The sequence below is a fragment of the Arvicanthis niloticus genome, chromosome X (assembly GCF_011762505.2).
Source record: "Arvicanthis niloticus isolate mArvNil1 chromosome X, mArvNil1.pat.X, whole genome shotgun sequence".
Classification (NCBI taxonomy): Eukaryota; Metazoa; Chordata; class Mammalia; order Rodentia; family Muridae; genus Arvicanthis; species Arvicanthis niloticus.
Window position 1 is genome coordinate 9,470,723 of NC_047679.1, and position 19,089 is coordinate 9,489,811.

Sequence of the window (19,089 nt, forward strand, 5' to 3'; positions counted from 1 at the left end):
TTTATATGGTTTCTGGGGATTTGAACTCAGGTCTCAAGGCCTCCATAACAAGCACCTTTTGCGGGCTCCCTGTTTTTATATTTCTGACACCTTCTTCCCTATCTGTACAGATAATCTTCCTACACACACACACACACACACACACACACACACACAGCATCAAAAGTTTCTGATTAGATCACCTCCCAATCCAAATATCCAACAGAGAGCAATCAGTGACCTTGGACAGTAATTTGAAATCCAGGTGGACCCGTCTCAAATCAGGTGACTTCTTTGGTGCCACAAGCTATGATGGAGGCCTAACTTTATCCTAAGACACTACCATATCTGTAAGTGCCAGGAAAAGAGTGGCCCAGAAAATGCTGCAATCAAGGCAACTTATGAATGCTTGCTACCATGAAGTTCTCCTCCTGGAATAGAAGACAAGGACTATGATGAAGCAGTATAGGTGTTCAGCTTGACTTGAAATAATCTGTAGTCTAGGTAGCACTATAGAAGATTCCAGTATCAGACCAATTACCTGCAGAAGCCTTTGTTCTGAAGACTAACCAGAGTGAATGAGGGAAGATGTAGCACAGGTAACTCATAAAAGACCAAACTCTTCTTCACTTAGCCCCTTCCAAAGCATGGCTGGGGCCCTTGAGGTTGTATGCAGAATGATCACAAATAAATCAAGACACATTAAAGTATCTGGTTGGTTGCCAAAGGCACCATACTCTATGTACCATTTAATGAATGTCCCTCTTAAATGACCCATCAGCATTGGTGGGATTCAAAGAACACCCTGGAACTCACAGCCTGCACTCTTTCATCTGGCTCAATCCTACCCACTTCAGACTTGCAAGTTCAGCCCACAGTTACTGCCACTACTGGATCCAGCACATGAGAACAAGGAATTGGCTAAAAGGAGAGGTAAGAATAGAGTATAGGGGATGAAGACATGGCTCAAGAGTAAACAGACAGACAGACAGACAGACAGACAAAAAAACCCACTTGCTACTCTTGCAGAGGATCTGGGTTTCTGTTCCTGACACCCATAACAAATGATTCACAACAACCTGTAACTCTGTTCCAGGGGATCTGACACCCCTTTCTGGCCTCCATAGGCCCTTGGCACTCAAAATGGTTCATAGAACTACATGCCAACAAAATAACCATACACATAGAAACAAACAGATAAATAAATATTTTTAAAAGAACACAGCATTTAGAAAGATGCCACATTATGCACAATCTGTTACTGTATTCATTTGGGAGTCAGAAGGGCCTACTGCCAAGCAGATACAGGCATTACTCAGGGGACTCGGTTCCAGCAAGCTCATGGAAACCAAGTTTCCTATGTATAAGGTATAGTTTTTCCTCATGGTCCCTACATCTTGTTCTAGATACCTTGAAACATCCTTAGATTACTTACACTAGTACCTATAATGCAGATGCTCTGTCAACAGCTGTTATTCTGTTATTGTTGGTGAGACAATGATGAAGCAAATTGTCTGCACGTGTGCAAGTGGGGTTGCCATAAAGGACCTCACTATACAAGCCCCAAAATGCGAGTGCAGAAATATAAATACACAGTCACTGACAGAGAAAGAGAATGGCTCTTGGACTCTTTACCACCACTTAAAATATCTTGTAGCGTCTGTGGTTTGTACAGTCTTTTTTTCTCATAAAATTCCACATCTTGGAATAAGCCTCCATGAGGCCCACATAATTAGCATGCCTGGTTGTATGAAAGAGAAGTGAGCCCAGAGGAAATTAAGTATAACCCCAAGTCCCCCAGACTCTAAAGGGCCAAGAATAAAAAGGTAATACTCTGACTCCTGAGCCAAGTCCTTTGGACTACACCATGCTGGGAATATGTATAAACTCATCTTGCTTACTTTAACTTACTGAATCTTGTATGTCTGAGTTTCACTGATCAGCTTCTCTCTAAGTGGTTAGCTCCCTGGAGCAATGAGCTTATTAACATAATCATTACCTAAATATATATGTATTGAGTACAAACTCCCGCATTCCGTTGGGTATAATTCCCATTGGGTCTAACACTTAGTACTCCAGGCTATCCATTAATCAAACCAAAGTACTAAAAACTGATAATTAAAGGGTTAAACTAAATCCTATTAAACGGCCATAACTGTGTCACTTGGTAGACTGTAGTTTCAGCTTGTTACAGCTCCATGAATGTCACTCTGGTCCTCTTCATAGCACGTGATCCGTTGAAGGTAGGCACTGAATCTTTTTCTATTTCCAGGGGCACACAGCATGGTGCCTTCCATATAATACGCAACAAATGCTTGTTTTGTACTGTTTACTTGACAGAGTCTAGTAAGAGTGTCAAGGAGACAAGTTTAATGTCATAAACAAAAAAGAATTTCAGTAAAAGTCAGGGTGGGTTGTTTATGTGTTGATGGTGTAGCCTCTTCTCCTTTAATCCAAGTACAGGAATCATTTACAGAGCTTAACTTAGGCAGCGCAATCAGCAAAAGCCACTTTCAGAAATTTATTTGAGCACATTAAAAGAATGTGCTCTCTCTCTCTCTCTCTTTTTTTAATGGATACCTTTCCTGAGGATCATAACAAGTACATTTGTAGACAGGGTGGAGTTCTCTCAGCTCTAATGCAGGCCTCCTCCTGCAGGGCTCTGTTCTCTCAGCAGCACAGATGGTGTTCAGGTTGAGTTAAAGAGGCTTAGGAGCCCATTTCTTCCTAAGTAGAACACTGGGGAAATGTGAGCACTGAGCTCGGTGTGGGACTAGAAACAGAGAAAACAACCTGCTCTCCTGTGGCCACCAACACCTAGCAGCACAGAGACACAAAGATTCCAGAAGTAATGGAAAGGCAGTAAAGCAACACGAGCTCTCATTCTCGCTCTTAAAAGCTGAGAGTTGAACCACACCTCCTGATCCCATTGCCATAATGCAAAGTGCGAAATTCAGACTCAGTTCACTCTGTGGAAATGCATATATTTTGAGTACCTCCATCATGCAGTATTGCCCTTGAACCTAGAAACCAGGGCTTCTAACTTCCGAATTTCTCCTTTTGGCAAACACACCATGGCTCCTATCCACCTTGAAGATCATCTTAGAACTTCAGAGGTTTTCTCCAAAACACTTTTCCTAATGATATCCACCTCTCCAGTGTGCTTTTGAACATCTCCGGTTTTCACAGCTACTCATCCCTCCTCATCTTTCCGTTTGATTACACTGACACCCAGGAGGGTACACAACTAACCACAGAGCAACATTCTAAGTCCCCACCTAAACATCCTATGCATTTGAGCCATGCTTCCTCACTTCCTCACAGCGTCCTAAGCAAAGCCATTGCCACAATTATGCAGCGCTTCCTTCCATGAGTGAACATGGAAGACAAGAGGCAGCAGAGCAGAAAAGCTCCGTGTCACTGCCTGTGCATTGATTGCAAGGTGCCTTTTCTCAATGTTTCATTAGTTTTCCAGGCTTTGTTAGGAACCATACCAACTGTTACTAATCAAAAAACCGAATCTGAAGTCTGTTCCATCAACAGAAGGCAGGAATTTTCCAGGTCAGTAACTCATTAGCAGGGATTGGCAAGAAGTATATCAACGTAAATATAAGGTAGGCAGACACCAAAACCAACTTAGCAAAACCCTTAGTTCAAACGTCACATGTGCAAGCTAGCTCAGTGTTACTATTTCCTATGATTACTGAGTGGCTTAGCTAGATGTAACTTGCTGAACTACTCAGCAGGCCCTCAGGTTTGGAAAACAGGAAATTTTAAATGGACCTGTGGCTTCACTCGCATACTATTGACATTACTTGAGCATTTCTGAATATTTCCACAGCTATGCCTACTACTGAGACTCTGTGCTACCTAGAATTCCTTCATATTTTATTACTTCTTTAGCAAAGTCTTTATGCAGTTAGGTATCTACAGAGTTGTAGATCCACATGTCTGTTCTAGATTTCATGGAAAATAAGGAATTCTATTTTGCAGCTAGAGACTACTGAGGCCGCATTTCTGCATGGCCATTTCTAGCTCAGTCCCAGCGAAAGCTCGCTAGCATTTCTTTTTCATCAGCAATAGTTAACTGTCTTAAAAATGAACCCTTAAAAAGGCAATGGAGTTGGTCAGGGTCTTCATTTGCAAGCTAACCTCAAGATCAAGCACCTACCTGATGGTATGGATGAGAGGATTATATAGATGCACCCCAAATACTCACAATATTTCATGAATCAGAAGCTTCTGACTGACGTCAGCCATCATCAGCATCTAGCTGAATCCGTACAGCTTCACATATGAGAAGACCAGGGTCCAGAGAAGCAAAGGACTTGCCCAAGATCACACAGTGAGTTAGCGACACTGACAAAACTAGAACCCAAGGCTTTTATGAATCCATATAGATTCCATCAAAATGTCGCCTTCAAGTTTCTAGGTGCCTAGTATTAAGAAAGTCTCTGAGTTGCCTGGACAGATTTATCAGGGCTGTTTGCAGCAATAATATTTATAATATTTTGTAAAAATAATCTCAAATTCAAATTTTATTAAGAAAATAAAGATAGAAATAAAAAAACGATATGTGAAATAGTTGAAAAAACAAATTAGTCTGTTGCTTAAAGATTTATTTTTATAGTAGTGTGTCTTCTCCTATCCAATTACTATCTGGTGGTCATACAAAGTTGAGATAAAGATTTCATATCAGAAAATATCTTAAGAACAACAGTGCTGGCTATTTCTTAAGCACAAGGTCAGAAGCATCAATTATTGTCAACAGAATCTCCCTCCAAACAGACAGCTGGAAATAATTTTAGCTCATAGATTACACTATTGAATTAAACCCTCTCCCTGCAGCACAGTTTACAGAAGTCAGTGGAGTCTGGAAAATGTGTGGATTGGGGGTGGGAGTTGGTTTCTGCTAAATTTTCACACACATTGGAACTAACTGCCCCATCTCAAGAATAGCACTTAGCCTTATCAGAGCCAGAGATGCACAGACGCCTATTAGCAGATTCCCACGAACCCCAGTTGGTTTTTTTTTACAGCAAAGGTACTATCCTTAGGGTAAACATGTCAATCTGTGGTAGAGAGCAATTGCACAACATATACAAGGCACTGTGTCCCATGTCTAGCAACACACACACACACACACACACACACACCCCACCACCACCATCATCATCACAATCACCACCATCATCGCCATCATCATTCTTCTTGTCCTTCATTTCCATCATTTCTCATTTCTTACCACCATAGGAAAATGGGTATAAATTCCCAGATCACCTTAAATATCTTAATTATGGCTTTGTCTCCTTGTAAAGAATCCTCTTCCTCTCAGATCTAGCTTTCTATGCAGCAATTCTGCTTTCCTTAGCAGAACAGGATGTTCTAGTTTGCTACAAGCCAAATTTCAATTTCATGTTATAGTATTAGCTATTTTTGGAATCTTATCAATCAAAGACTACAGAAACACATACCTTTCACAACCCTTTTTGTTGAACTGATAAACTCTTTTATAATTATTTGACTATATATTTGCTTATAGTCTGCCTAAACTGAAGTAATCACTATTCTACTAGTGCTTGAAAGTCTACCTTCTCCCAGGATTTAAATGCCCTACACTTAGATTGTTGTGCTTCAGATAGCCTGATAGTACAACAATATTTAAACAGCTGCAGACTCCTACCCAGCCCAGCACGTTTCTCTTGTCTTTGCTGATCTAGACAGTCAAGAGTGGAAGGTAGAACCAACCTCTGATCAGTCCCTACCACAGTACCAAGCACAGTGAGGAACCAATTGCTTGAAGAATACCCATTGGTGGATGGGGTGGCATTTAGCCTGCCATAACAGATTTTTTTTTGACCTTCCCAATTAATCATGGTCACCATGAATGCTAAGCTTAGTCTTGAGATGTCCCAGCCATAGCTGTCTTATATGATGGCACATGCAAACTCAACAGGTGTAACCTTTAACCTGGGGGATCACTGCAGAGAGAGTTATAGATAAACTGCAGAGCTGCTCCTGAAACATACTTCTATACCCCAAACGCCACATAAACAGAACATGAAAAGCAGAGATAATGTAAATGATCTTCGATTTGTATATTATGTTTTCTGATTTTGTAATTTCACTGTGTGTGTGTGTGTGTGTGTGTGTGTGTGTGTGTGTGAAAGTGAGAGGAGAGGTGGCATGGAGTAGAGTGGGTGGGGATTTGGGGAGATTTGGGAGAGGGGAAAAAGGGGTCAGAATATACTGTGTTAACCTTTTTCAATGAAAAGGAAGAAGGAGAGCTTTTCCTACCAGAAAGAGGCGATTATCTCACAGTTTGCAATGTAAACTAAGTAAGCCATGGTCGCACAAGGCTGGACAGTGGAGACAGTTCCCAGTGTGCAGATGAGATGAGGAGCTTCCTAGCATAGATGGAGAGGTCACAGAGAAAGGCATTTGTTCTTCCTTTGCTGCTATCTACTGGCTCCCTTTTCATCTGACCTTGGCCACTGCCTTGCTGTGATCTTGGCTAACATTGCTGATTCAACCTTCAATTTGTAAAAGGAAGACACTATTTGCTCTGTGGTGGACAACATGGGGAAGCATCCTGAAGTATATCAAAATTCAAAACTTGCTATTAATAGGACCAGAAGGGGGAAAACCAAAAGGAAAAGGAATGAAGTGGGGGCTGGGGGTACAGGATGGGTTCATCTTTTTCCAGCATAGCATTGGAAAATGACCCGGGTCCTGCTTCTGTAAGGAGCTGTTCAGAAGTCAGCTGCTTTTTGGGGGGTGGGGGGTGGGGATGCTTTTGGACTCACTTCCTCTGTCACCTTTGGTAACATCGCTTTGAAGGTAAAGATATGAGAGAGTTTGGGTTCATCAAGTTAACTGGCAAGGGAGCTGGCATTATTCAAGCCATATCATTTTCTTTGTTCCTCAACTACAAACAAACATCAGAAAGGGCAAACATTCACTTGCGCGAGCCTATAGCCTTATAGCCTTTCTTCAGAATGGCAATGGGAAGAAATACTTGGGGTACTGTACTCAGAGCATCAGTCCCACTGTAGACAGGCCCAAGCTCACTCACTGAGGGGGGGTTATGTAGTAGTCTCCACCTCTGAACAATTTACAAACAGATTTCCTCAGAGAAACACTAAGTACTGGGAGATACAAAGCTCATCTCTCATGAATCCTTCACATGTAACCTTAGACTAAACCTTTTTCATTTAATGTGCCCACTAAAAAGAACCTATAACTCACGAGCACCTGAATTATGAGCATCCATATAAAAGCTGGGCATGGGAGTGTGCATGCATAACCTTGGTTCTGAAGGATGAAGACAGGCAGATTCCGTGGGCTCAGTGACCGATCAGACAGTATAGCCTAAGCCATGAGCTCCACATTCACCGTGAGATCCTGTCTCAAAAAACAGAAAGTGGAGAAGGGATTAAAGAAGACATCTCAACAGAAGCCTCTGGCTTCCACATGTACCCACACAGGCAAGTGCATCCCTGCACGATTATATGATTATATACAGACACATATACACACAGACACACACACACACAGAGAGAGAGAGAGAGAGAGAGAGAGAGAGAGAGAGAGAGAGAGAGAGAGAGACTGAGACTCTAACCCAGGCCATTAGTCCACAGCAGATGATTTTAATAGCCTGCTGAAGTTATTTTTCTAAGTACCCTAGGGAGCTCCTCCTATCCACTAAACCATGAAAATAAAAGGGACCACGCCCTTTTCCAGAAGTCCTTGCTTTAAATACTTGTATTCTAGGGAAAGCTGAAAATGACAAACATGGTTACAGGGGAGTTTACTGACTTTTCTCAGTAGCCAGGAATTCATACAAAGCCAATTTGTCTTATCTCAAGAATCTCTTAAATCAATGTGTATTCTTATTGCCTTATAACACGCAAAGTGGCCATAATTTAATTTGCCTTTGATTATTTAGCAGCGGCCTAGTCCAGATAATTAAGGAAGGTTCCACATAACTGATACTTTGATGATCAAGATCTGGACCAACTGTAAAATCAAACTGCTGGGTAAAGGAGAAGTTTGCTCTTTCAGACTTGACTGCGAACCACATAAGAACTAAGATTTATCTGGGTATGTTGGCATGAGTCCGTGACCCAAGTGTTCAGGAAGCTAAGGCAGTGAGATCACTGTGGTTTTTGGATCAGTATTTGGATCAGTTTTTGGATTGGCTGGTATACTAGCCAATGTCAGGCCTGCCTGGGATAGCATGTGAGAGGCTGTCTTGGAAAAACAAAACAACAACAACAAAAATAAGATTTATACTGAATCCCTTAATATATACACATCTACTTGATGGCGTCTTAAACCTACATTCAGCTTAATTCTGAACATGCATACATTTTCTATCTTATGTATTTCAATTTTTAGTGGCTGCTTGTGGATCACTAGATCCATCTTAGCATTCTGGTGTCTGATAAACCTTATGTTAGCACTTGGGTTTGTACCGAACGGGGCCTACTTATAATTCCACAAAGAAGATAAGTCAATGTAAGTTCAATTAAGAGAAAGCAAGGAGCAGCTGGACAGGTGGCTCAGTGGTTAAGAACACCGACTGCTCTTCCAGAGGTTCCAGAGTTCAATTCCCAGCAACCACATGGTGGCTCACAACCATCTGTAATGGATCTGATGCCCTCTTCTGGTGTGTCTGAAGACAACCATAGTGCACTTATATAAAAATAAATAAATCTCTCTAAAAAAGAGAAAGTAAAAAGTCAGGTACAGTCACACACCTGATATCGAAGCACTAGGGAAGCTGAAGAAGGTAGATTCCAAAATCCAAGCTAGTCAGAGCTACAAAAGGAGATCCTGAGCTACTTAAAAAGAGGCTATTTTAAATGAAAAAAGAAAACGATGGAAGAAAGATGAAAGGCTGCGACATTTTCAGGAATTGGAAAGTTAATGAAGAAGAAGAACCTAGAGTTTAGGGTTGTTCTTGATTCTTTCTCCTTCACATACTTGACCAGGTGATGCCATCTACAGTAGGAAAGGCAAACTCTCACCACCACCATTCAATAGATATAATATAGGTACTGAGGCCTTTCTAGTGACTTCAAGTCTGTTTTAAGAGCTAGACAACCCTCTTGGGTCTGGGGCAAATCATTACCTCAAGACAGACCTATATATAGCTTATTGTAACACTGACACATTCTTTGCTACAGAATAAGCAAAATGATCACTTTTCATCACTCAACTGTCACACATGGGAAACCCAAGTATATTTTAGGCACTTCACCACATACACAAAATAAGTTCCTATCAATGGGAGCTTACTGGGTTGCTGGCCACCTGGGTTGCATAGCACTGCTGTCCAGGGAAAATAAAATCTTTGCAACTAGAAGAAAACTGTTGGCAGCAACCCATGCTGGCAAACTGCTGTGTGCATATGCACACAGAAAGATTTCCTATCAGCAGGGGCTTCCTGTCCCAAGAGGAAAGATGCTGTGTTTTAAGAGGCAGCAGGAAACTTCAGCATCCTCACCAATCACCATGTAACATATGAAGGACAAAAGCCCTGTGGACCTCATTCCCTCCCGGGAATCTGGTATTGAACTCTAGCAACAACTGGCAGGGCATTTCTCAGTCTCAGAGCAAGGACATCAAATTATCCATCACTTAGAATAGACCAGCCTTAAGCACATAAACCAAACAGGAGTCTTAAAAGGAAGAGAACACTGCCAGGGGTTACAAGATTAAAGTGACTTTTGAGTCACTGTATTCAAAAGAATACATAGGTCACATGAAATTGAAACAGCACTTTTGGAATTTTACAGGAAGAAGATCGGCCCATCGGAACACCCAAAGGCCAGTTTTCAAGATACCAAAATGCAGCAGTAAGCTGAAATCCTAGCCAGCCACAGGAACTTCCAGTGTGGCAGGGTAAGGAAACACCTTCCAGAAAGTCAGGAGGAAACAATGAGTTTGGATTATTAAGGTGCTATTTCTTAAAGCCACAGGATCTGTAGTATCTTGGTTAGCTGCCCTGCATTTTTTGTCAACAGGACTATGGCTTTATTAGAGAAGCTATGGTGGACAAATGCTTGCCAATTCACTGACCCTCAGTCTGTGACCCACCTAAGTTTCCAGAAAGAAAGGGAGAAAATGAAGAAAAAAGGAGGACAGAATGACGGCCAGCATTAATCAGTGAGCATAAATAAATGTATTGATGGTGCTATGAGGGCATTTAAAAAAATACTATCTAAACACAAATAACAAAATCCTTTGCTAGAAATGAGATGGTTACAATGAATTTTACAGCGTGGGCTTCATAAAAGGAGGCCTCAATTGCATCTCTGAAATTCCTAATGCTGAGTCCACGATGACCAAAGGGGCCCACATGGCTGCTCTAACAGTTGTACAGACAGAGCTGCAGTACAGTCTCACCCTACAGCTGGCTGGTGTGGAAATTAGGGCAAGCAGCCTATTGTCTCTCTCAGTGTCCTCGTCTACTAAATGATGACAGCAGTACTGCAATTACTGTGACTCACAAAGCTGGACTGACAACTAAATGAGGTTCTCATTCCATGGCCAATGTTCAGGTGCTTTGAGGCATATAGTGAACATCTGAGAGATAGTGCTATCATCATTCCTATAGATGATTATGAAGTGAACTTTATTTTCATCAGTCAATAAATATTTCATTTATTTCTGGAAACAAAATAGCATCAGTACTAATCAATAGAGATAGGAAAGAATGTCTATTTCTTAAGAAATGTCACTCAATGTCTTCCTCGTCCTTCTTATTACAGAAGGCCCCATTATGACACTATCCCTGTCCCCCAAAGACATACCAGCACTTTACAGAACCATTTCATAATACTTTCTTCCCTTGGAGGTTCCCTGGCCTTTTCTAGAACCCCTTGCTGCCATGTGCCAAACTCAGTCATGGTGTGTGTTCTTTAGAATGTATTTAAAACCAGTTTCAGAATGGACTGGCTGGCCCTTCTCATGGCTAAGCTTCAGAATTCCAGTTGAACATGTAATCTGTTTCCCTTAAGGGAAGTCATAAGTCACAGATGTGCCCCTTCCAATACACAGCTGTGAAAGGACAAGGCCGGGAAGGACAATCTGAAACAGTAGCACTCAAGGTCACTGCCTGGAAGTTCAGCATGAATTCAGAAGCAGACCTTTGGCCTCTTCCTGGAGTGGCTCATCCTGCTTCCCTGTTGCTTTTGCTCTAGATAAATGTCCCCACTTTTTGCTGTGCAGAGAGCTCATTTCCTGGTCCCCACTTGACTATGACTTCTCAGTCTCTGCATTCAAGCAGCAGTTTAAAAGTATCAGTTTGCTGAGGTTCAAGTGCTCTGAATCTCTATGCTCCATGTTCATGAGAGGCCGGGAAAGAATTCTTTAAGAGAAACTATTGGATACTGCTGGAGCGAACTGGGTCAAAGTGAGGTTCCTCATAAGAAGGAAAAAAATGGGCATGATCAAAGCACAAACTGTACATGTATGGGAATGTCACAGTGAAATCCATCAATCAGCACAATTAATATGTTAATTGTATGAAATGGTCACTAAAACAATACAAGAGGGAAACCATATTAGCAGATCAGTATATACCGAGGAACGGAGTATGAGTGGCCATAGAATAAATACAAAAAAGAAACCAGGGGTTTGAGAGATGGCTCAACAGTTAGAAGTGCTTGTTTTTGTTGCAGATACCTGGGCTCAGTTCCCAGCACCCATATGGCTGCTAACCATCATCTGTACCTCTAGGTCCAGAAGATCCAATGCCCTCTTCTGGCCTCTGCAGGCTCTGCATGTATTTGGAGAAGAAGCACATATGCAGAAAAAATACCCATGCACATAAAATAAAAAAAAAAACCACAAATCTTTAAAAAAATATTATTTATAACTATTAAAATATTCCCATTCTGATCTACTTTATCCAAACTTAGGAAACCCTTAAAAATTTAACAGGTGAATACAACTTCAGAAATCATAAAATTCATAACCCAATAAAAACTTCTTGGTGATATAGACAAAGCATCAAGAATTTCAATTCTGTAACAAGTAAAGGTCAAAGTGTGTGCCGCTTTGTGAATGGCTGCACTGAAGAAAACGTTAATGAGTCAGTTACCATGTTTGACTTCCCTGTAGAAGTAGCTATAACTACATCAGTCAACACTGTAACTTTAATAGTCTACATGATGTTTTAAAGTAACAAGTATTTTGATGAGTTAGATATATCATCAAAATTATATATAATACAACCTGTGTAAGAGTGTTGGTTTTTTGGTCCTTTCTCATTTTTTGTTTGTGCTTATAGCACTTTTCAGACCAGTTTTTAAGACCAAATTCAGGCACTGCTTAACTTTCTAAGATCTTGTCAAAATTTGGGCACTGACATGGTGACATGGTGACCACTGACATGGTGATTGAATAGTAGGACCTTTTTAAAAACTCATGTAAATATTTTCCCCAGACAAATACTTTAACATAACTTATCTTCAACTTCTTTAAATGCTCTAAAGGTTTATGCTCTAAGTGTGAGTAGACACATTGTGCTTTGTTCTGCTCTGCAAGACTGAAAAGATTGTCACTTCAAAACCCATTTAAGAAAAAAAAAATTCAGGAAACAAATCTGTGACATTCTGCCTCAAGATGACTAAGGATGGTGTGCTCCTAATCTCTGGAGGTTGGATGCTAGGAACTGGCAAAAGAGACTTTCCCAGTTAAGGAACAGACAAGGTAGCCTTGGCTAGCACTCTGTGGCTACAGGTCATCCTTAAGTTTTTGGTCCTAGAGATCTCCTTTCCTCCTCTTTTCCAGTCATTAGTTCTGATCACATTCTTGAGTACTACAACCTTGAATATTTAAGTCTTATAGGGTCCCTTCCTTGCCAACAGCCATTTTGTAGCTCCTCCTTTGTGTTGTACTTGGTACAGATATGTCCCTGATGATGTAATGGGAGCAAATGATATGGAATGTTGGAGCAGTTAAATAGAGAAGGTGAATTTTAGGCAAAGTGAACAGCGACGTACTGGCCAAGAATCCTATAGCTCAGGGCAGATACATTTTACCGTTATTGCTACATAAACAAAATGCTGCTTAATGATCTGGGGCAGCTTTAGCATGCAGTGCTCTTGAAGCTTCAATAACATTAGTACAATTAGAAGGTAAACAGTTTATACCAATTAATGAAGTTCTAAATTTAGGACCAATCCCCTAGAGGTGTCTTCCATGTAATGCATCTTCTCCATACTTTACTATGGGGCAGGCCACAGGAGCTATTAATAAAAAAAAATAATTACAAATGATATATTAAATTTGTAAAATAGCATAGAAAACCTTTGGAAAATTTACATATGCTAAAAAATGTTTTCTTAGGATCGTGTCACACCATGAAAACAAAGAGGGTTAGAGAAATACACATGACCTTACATTAAGGATATGAAATTAGACAATCAAGAAGCAATTACTGTTTTTGTCAATCCATATCCCTCACATTAGGAGAGCAAGAAATACGATGTCTTGCAACTGTAATAATGACTTTATTTTAAACCTTAAATTCTGAGGCAATAATAGAAATATAAAAATAAAAGTGTAAAACTATGCTTGCTGAAAGAGCATTTATGTAAATAGGGGCCAAGAGAAATTCCCTAAGGAATGGAGTGACTCAAAGTCACACACACACACACACACACACACACACACACACACAGAGAGAGAGAGAGAGAGAAAGAGAGAGAGAGAGAGAGAGAGAGAGAGAGAGAGAAAGAGAGAGTCCCAGCTGTTTTAAGGAGTTCTATGAACTTAATATCCTAAGATGTACTGAAAGCATCCTCATTAGGATGTCAGAATTAAAATACGACTCATAGACAATGTTTAAAGATTCAAACAAAGTAAACATATAAATAGATAAAACTACTATATATACACATGAAATTTTACTCAGCTACAAAGAAAATTGAAATTGTGTCACTTTGATTTAAATAGACTGCCAGTTACCATGTTAAGGGCTATTAGCCAGACTCTGAAAGACAAGTGTCATTGTTGTGTTCATATGTGTTATCTAGATTTAAAATTGTGTGTGTGTGTGTGTGTGTGTGTGTGTGTTTTGAAAGCAAAAGGGGGACTATTTAGGAAGGAGAAGGGGCATTGGAAGTCAAGAGAGGCTAAGCAGAGGTATATCTGATCAAAGAACATGATATTTATTTATCATGTATGCTACATGGAAGCCCATTCTTTCTACAGTGAATTTGTGCTAATAAAAAAGATAGAGAAATAAAACCACAATCTAGGTGGCTAACAAGCAAGCAAAAGAGTCAAATAGAAAGATGTGTACTTCAAAAATAGATTGAATAAAACATTTAGAACAAATTATTTAAAACCATTTCATATTTTAAAAATTGCATCCATAGTTAATTGATCATTTACTATCTAATATAAAAGGAAAAACATCTGTTCTTCTTCTTTTCCCCAAAGAAGTGACTGCGTGGGCAGGACAGGCAAGAAGGTGAGGGTTTGAGATCATTCCTGTTCTTGGTGCTCTATTTCTGTGCTTCCTGGGCACAAGGAAACATCAGCTCTACTCACTTGTCATCACAGATGGGACAGTACTGTGCCATTTTTGTGGCTCTGTCACAGGAGTCTTCTCAATGTATTCAGATATAAAAGGAGATCTTCTGGAAAGCCTTTGTGGTGGGGGTGGTGCTCACCAGTAATCTGGCTCAGCACTAGGGAACCTAGGGAGTTTGAAGAAAGCCTGGGCCTGGGCCGGTGGCGCATGCCTTTAATCCCAGCACTTGGGAGGCAGAGACAGACAGATTTCTGAGTTCGAGGCTAGCCTGGTCTACAGAGTGAGTTCCAGGACAGCCAGGGCTACACAGAGAAATCCTGTCTCGAAAAAACAAAACAAAACAAAACAAAACAAACAAACAAAAAAAGAAAGCCTGGGCTACATGAGAGACCTAGTCTTAAACAAACAAAGCATAAACCAAAAAAAAAAAAAAAAAAAAAAAAACCAATACCGATACCATAAACAGACAAAGAATAAACAAAAAGAGAAATTGCTAAAGCTGGAAGGATAATAGGAGGAGGATGGGAAGAGCATGCTAGCTCTCTAAATCACCTAATTAAACATAATGATAGCAGAAGATACCAAAGTAACTCACCACTCATATTTAGTCCTCATTTGTATGCTTGCATTTTAAAAATATTATAGCAAGAATGTTCTAATTTCCAAAAGTAGTCACCTCCAAACCAAATAGGCCCAACTTTCCAATCTAGATGGAGATAAATTCAGTCACACTATGGGAGGTTTAAATGTAAATTTTAAAATGGAAAGCCTTCAGATTATTCATTGTGAGGAGAAGCCTCCATAGTCCCTCTACTGTAAGTATATGGCTTGCTGATTTTCAAAATAGAAAGATAATTACAAAATAAGACGCTGCCTACTTTCGATAGTTAACATATTTGGTAATAAATCAAAACCACAAGCCAAAGTTAGCTTGTATATGACAGCACTTTTTAGCTTACAGGAAGCATGCAATCATTTCCTAAAATGATTTGGAATGTTTTAGAATATATCTTAAGGTAACTTAAAATCATAGAGTAACATTATCATGATTAATCGTCCCCTTTCAGCTTAGCAACACTCTAATGAAACTTCTACTGAAACTGTCCCCTTTCAAGCATCCTCACAAGCATCCTAAACCTTCCGTAGTATAAGATAGTAAGTTAGGAGCCAACCGTTCTAGTCACAAATATCCAACTGCCCAGCCCAGAGCTGGTGAGAAGGAACCAGCAGAGCTGAGGTGAAGAAGGAACTAGTCCCCAGTGTTGACAGGCAAGGCTCTGAAAGCATCTCTTCCATTGGAGAGCAGCAGATACGAAACTGAACAGACCTTCAATGAAACAAGTCTGGAGTAGGAGAGATATCACAAATATCTGGATGTCCTATATGTTCCTATTTACCTGTTTGGTGGGAGCCATCCCTCAGGTTGCTAGAGAGCCTCGAGTCAAAGGGGCATTAAATTGAATTGAACAAGCGCTAATGCACTTAGGCCTTGTGGCCCTCCTATCATCTCCTGCCTTCCTCCTTCAATAGCCATTGATGTAGTGAGCCTTTAATCATGCTGGCGCGTCTGCACGAGTGCTGGGCCTCATTACAGCTAGCCTTGGAGTCTCAGCCTAGCTTTTTACATCAAGAAACGCTTTCAGATCAATATCTTGTGTATTTTCTCATGTGGAATTTAGATTAAAAAAAAAAGAAGACATGAAAGCAGAGGAAAGAGGGACCAGCAGGACCGCAAAGAGCAAGCTAGGACAATGGGAGGGTCGGGGGTGGGGGGATGGGGTGGGGAGTGCTAAGAACAAACAAGAACAACACAGATGCAGGATTGTGCTGTAATCAAACCCATTATTTTGTACGCTAATAAAATGTTAATTAGGAAGAACACTTAATAGAGATAACATTAGTTCTCTTCTTTTTTTTTTTCTCCAGTGGTATTCAAAAAGCAATATGGTGCTGAAAGGTGAAGAAGAGCAAAATCCTCAGACATAGTTTAAATGTTTCAGGCGCACTGTCCCAAATGTAATCAAGCCGATGTTGCTCACAACCACAAAAACTAGGAGAAAACAATACCACAATACTCCACACGAACTGTGGTAAAGACTCTCCACACTCTATCGGTGATACTTTCTTGTCTTTTTTTTTTTTCTCTCTTTTTGTTTTTGTTTTTTTTTTGAGACAGAATCCCACTCTGAGGCTTAGGCTGGCCTTCCTCTGCCCCTGCCTCCTGAGAGATAGGATTCCAGATGCATGCCACTGCTCCTCACATGCAGCCCTTCTCAGTTTCACAGAAAGGTACTGCTCGTGCCACTCCCATTTTCCACAGTGCCTGCTGAGCATGTCAAATGTGGTTGCCAAAGCTGAGAGCTAGCGGAAGTGGAAAATATACATTGGATTTCAGCAAACACATGAAATTAGGGATAAAAAAAACCACCTAATCCCCCTTACTTGTTTTTAATTTTGAATATGAATACTTGAACATTCCACATGAGGCATATGTTACATTTCTATTGAATAAAACTCCAGACTTTCTTTTAAAAGATAACAGGAATCTCAAAAGAGATGCATCTGAAATCTATGCTATGGTGCATACATCTGCTACTTAGCAAAGCTCAAATTCTATTTAAGGCCCAAAATGCAAAGCCACCTACATCACACTCTCCTGACATCAGAGTTTCTCAGTCTTCCTCATGAGTAAAGAAGCTACTCTTGGTATTTCCCCCATATAATTCCTCATTGTTGTATATGAATAAACTAGATATGTAATGTGAAAATAAAAGACTGGATGAAATAGGATGCATTACATGATTTATGAAGAAAAAGCCATGGGCCCAAGCCAGGCTACACTAGAGCCACCAATCTTAGCACAGCATGGTGGCTGGGTGACAGAGAAGCCAAGAACTAACCCCTCCCAGGATACTCCAGTGTCTCAGAAGAGCTGAGACCATTGTGCCATCTCATGGAACACTACAGTGACAGTACCCCCTGCCCTGATTCTCATAAATCCTATTCTAGACCCCAGTGCTCAATGACAGATACATTTCCTTAAACATACAAGTAGCAAATAGGCTGGTTATACTTTGGATTTCTGAGATTGTTTGCCAGATTTCTATGATATGTTTATATTCAAGTGTAGCTGTAAATGGGTTGGCTTGTAGTCAAAATATAAAGCTTCCCAGTAGGAATCCACATTATCAACTTGAGGCCAATACTAAGTTACATACTTATTTCTAAAATAAATGGCAGAAAATTCACTTTATAGATACCAGTTTTTATACACATGCCATATGTCAGTTTTAGAAAGCAGATCTAAACACGCTCGGCTAGTTCATGGAGTTCCACTTAGAGATGACGTCATCAAACCTCCAAAAACAAACGTTTAGTAATCATGAAGGCGAAGCAAGTCAGTAACTTGATAAATATGAATGCTTGAAGCAATTCAGTTTTCCAAACCCACCAACGAACGGCCAAGCAATCAGAGGTATTAAAAATATAAGAGCAGCTGGCGGCCACTGAAAACAAGCAGCTTTAACATCCAACTCTAAGACTGACCTGCAGTGAGTCACAGAAGAATCAGGCAATAGCACAGGTGCGCATGTGCAATTTTTACTAAGCCAGTCAAGTAAGCAACATGTATGACATTCATTGCTGAGCCTTCACAGGTGGATATCATACACCAAGCCACAAAACACATAGGAAAGGTCTCTTTCCCTGCTGACCAACAGAGAATAGAGGATAGCACTAAACCACCAGAATCAACATCATAAGTGTACCCAAGGTGAAAAACCCATATTTGGCACAACATTTCGTAGTCACAAGCATGTCCTTGTTCAGTGACAGAACTGTGATGACTCCAAGAGTCACCTGAACATCTGGCTCAGTGTCCAGTTACCAACATAGCCCTCATATCCCATGGTAGACAGTGGGATAAGGCATCCAAAGAACACTTAACATTAGTGCCAACAGAACCATGTTCCTGGACAGATAAAGGCGCTGCTAAATTAAAAGCCCTGATCTGTCTAGATAGCAAGGAAGCTGTCCTTGAGCCATGGGAAGTTGGAAAGCTAGCCTAACACAATGTTCTGGCAGTAAGGTATATTTGTTACCCATGTTCAAGTCCAGAGCATGTTCTTTGAAGAAAACTGAGTCCTATGGCCCTGAGGAGGTATAGAGAGCACTGCCCCCTATAGGAGATAGATGTTACTACAATGTTTAGAATCAATGTTACTCTGTAAACTCTATGTTATGAAGAGAAGTTTGAGTGTGTCCCTCAAAAGCTCATGTAATTGCAAACCAATGTGATATTTTTTCAAAAATAACAGATCTTTAAGAGGTGGAGCCTTACAAGAAGGTGATTCTGTTCTAGGGCTATCACTTTCAGATGGTATTAATGTAGTCCTTACATGACCAGGTTAGTCCCGTAAGAGTGAATTCTTATGAAAGAGTTAACTTGGTCCCTCTCCAGTGTCTTGTGTCTTCTCTCATATAAATTCTTTCACACGTACACTACTCTCACCCACACATACTCCTGCTATGGTGCCATTGGCCAGTCTATGTCAGAG

At 40.5% G+C, this 19,089-nt stretch overlaps 1 protein-coding gene and 1 long non-coding RNA gene across 2 annotated transcripts in view; one reads left to right on the top strand and one right to left on the bottom strand.

Annotated features, from left to right (window-relative positions):
- The window catches only part of Tspan7 (tetraspanin 7), a 101,735-nt gene that overhangs the window by 27,453 nt on the left and 55,193 nt on the right, over window positions 1-19,089 (bottom strand). The window lies entirely within an intron of this gene.
- LOC143435454 (uncharacterized) lies at window positions 2,137-12,324 on the top strand. Its single transcript, XR_013105774.1, has 3 exons — window positions 2,137-2,222; window positions 9,783-9,888; window positions 11,670-12,324. It is a non-coding gene; the product is annotated as an uncharacterized LOC143435454 (long non-coding RNA).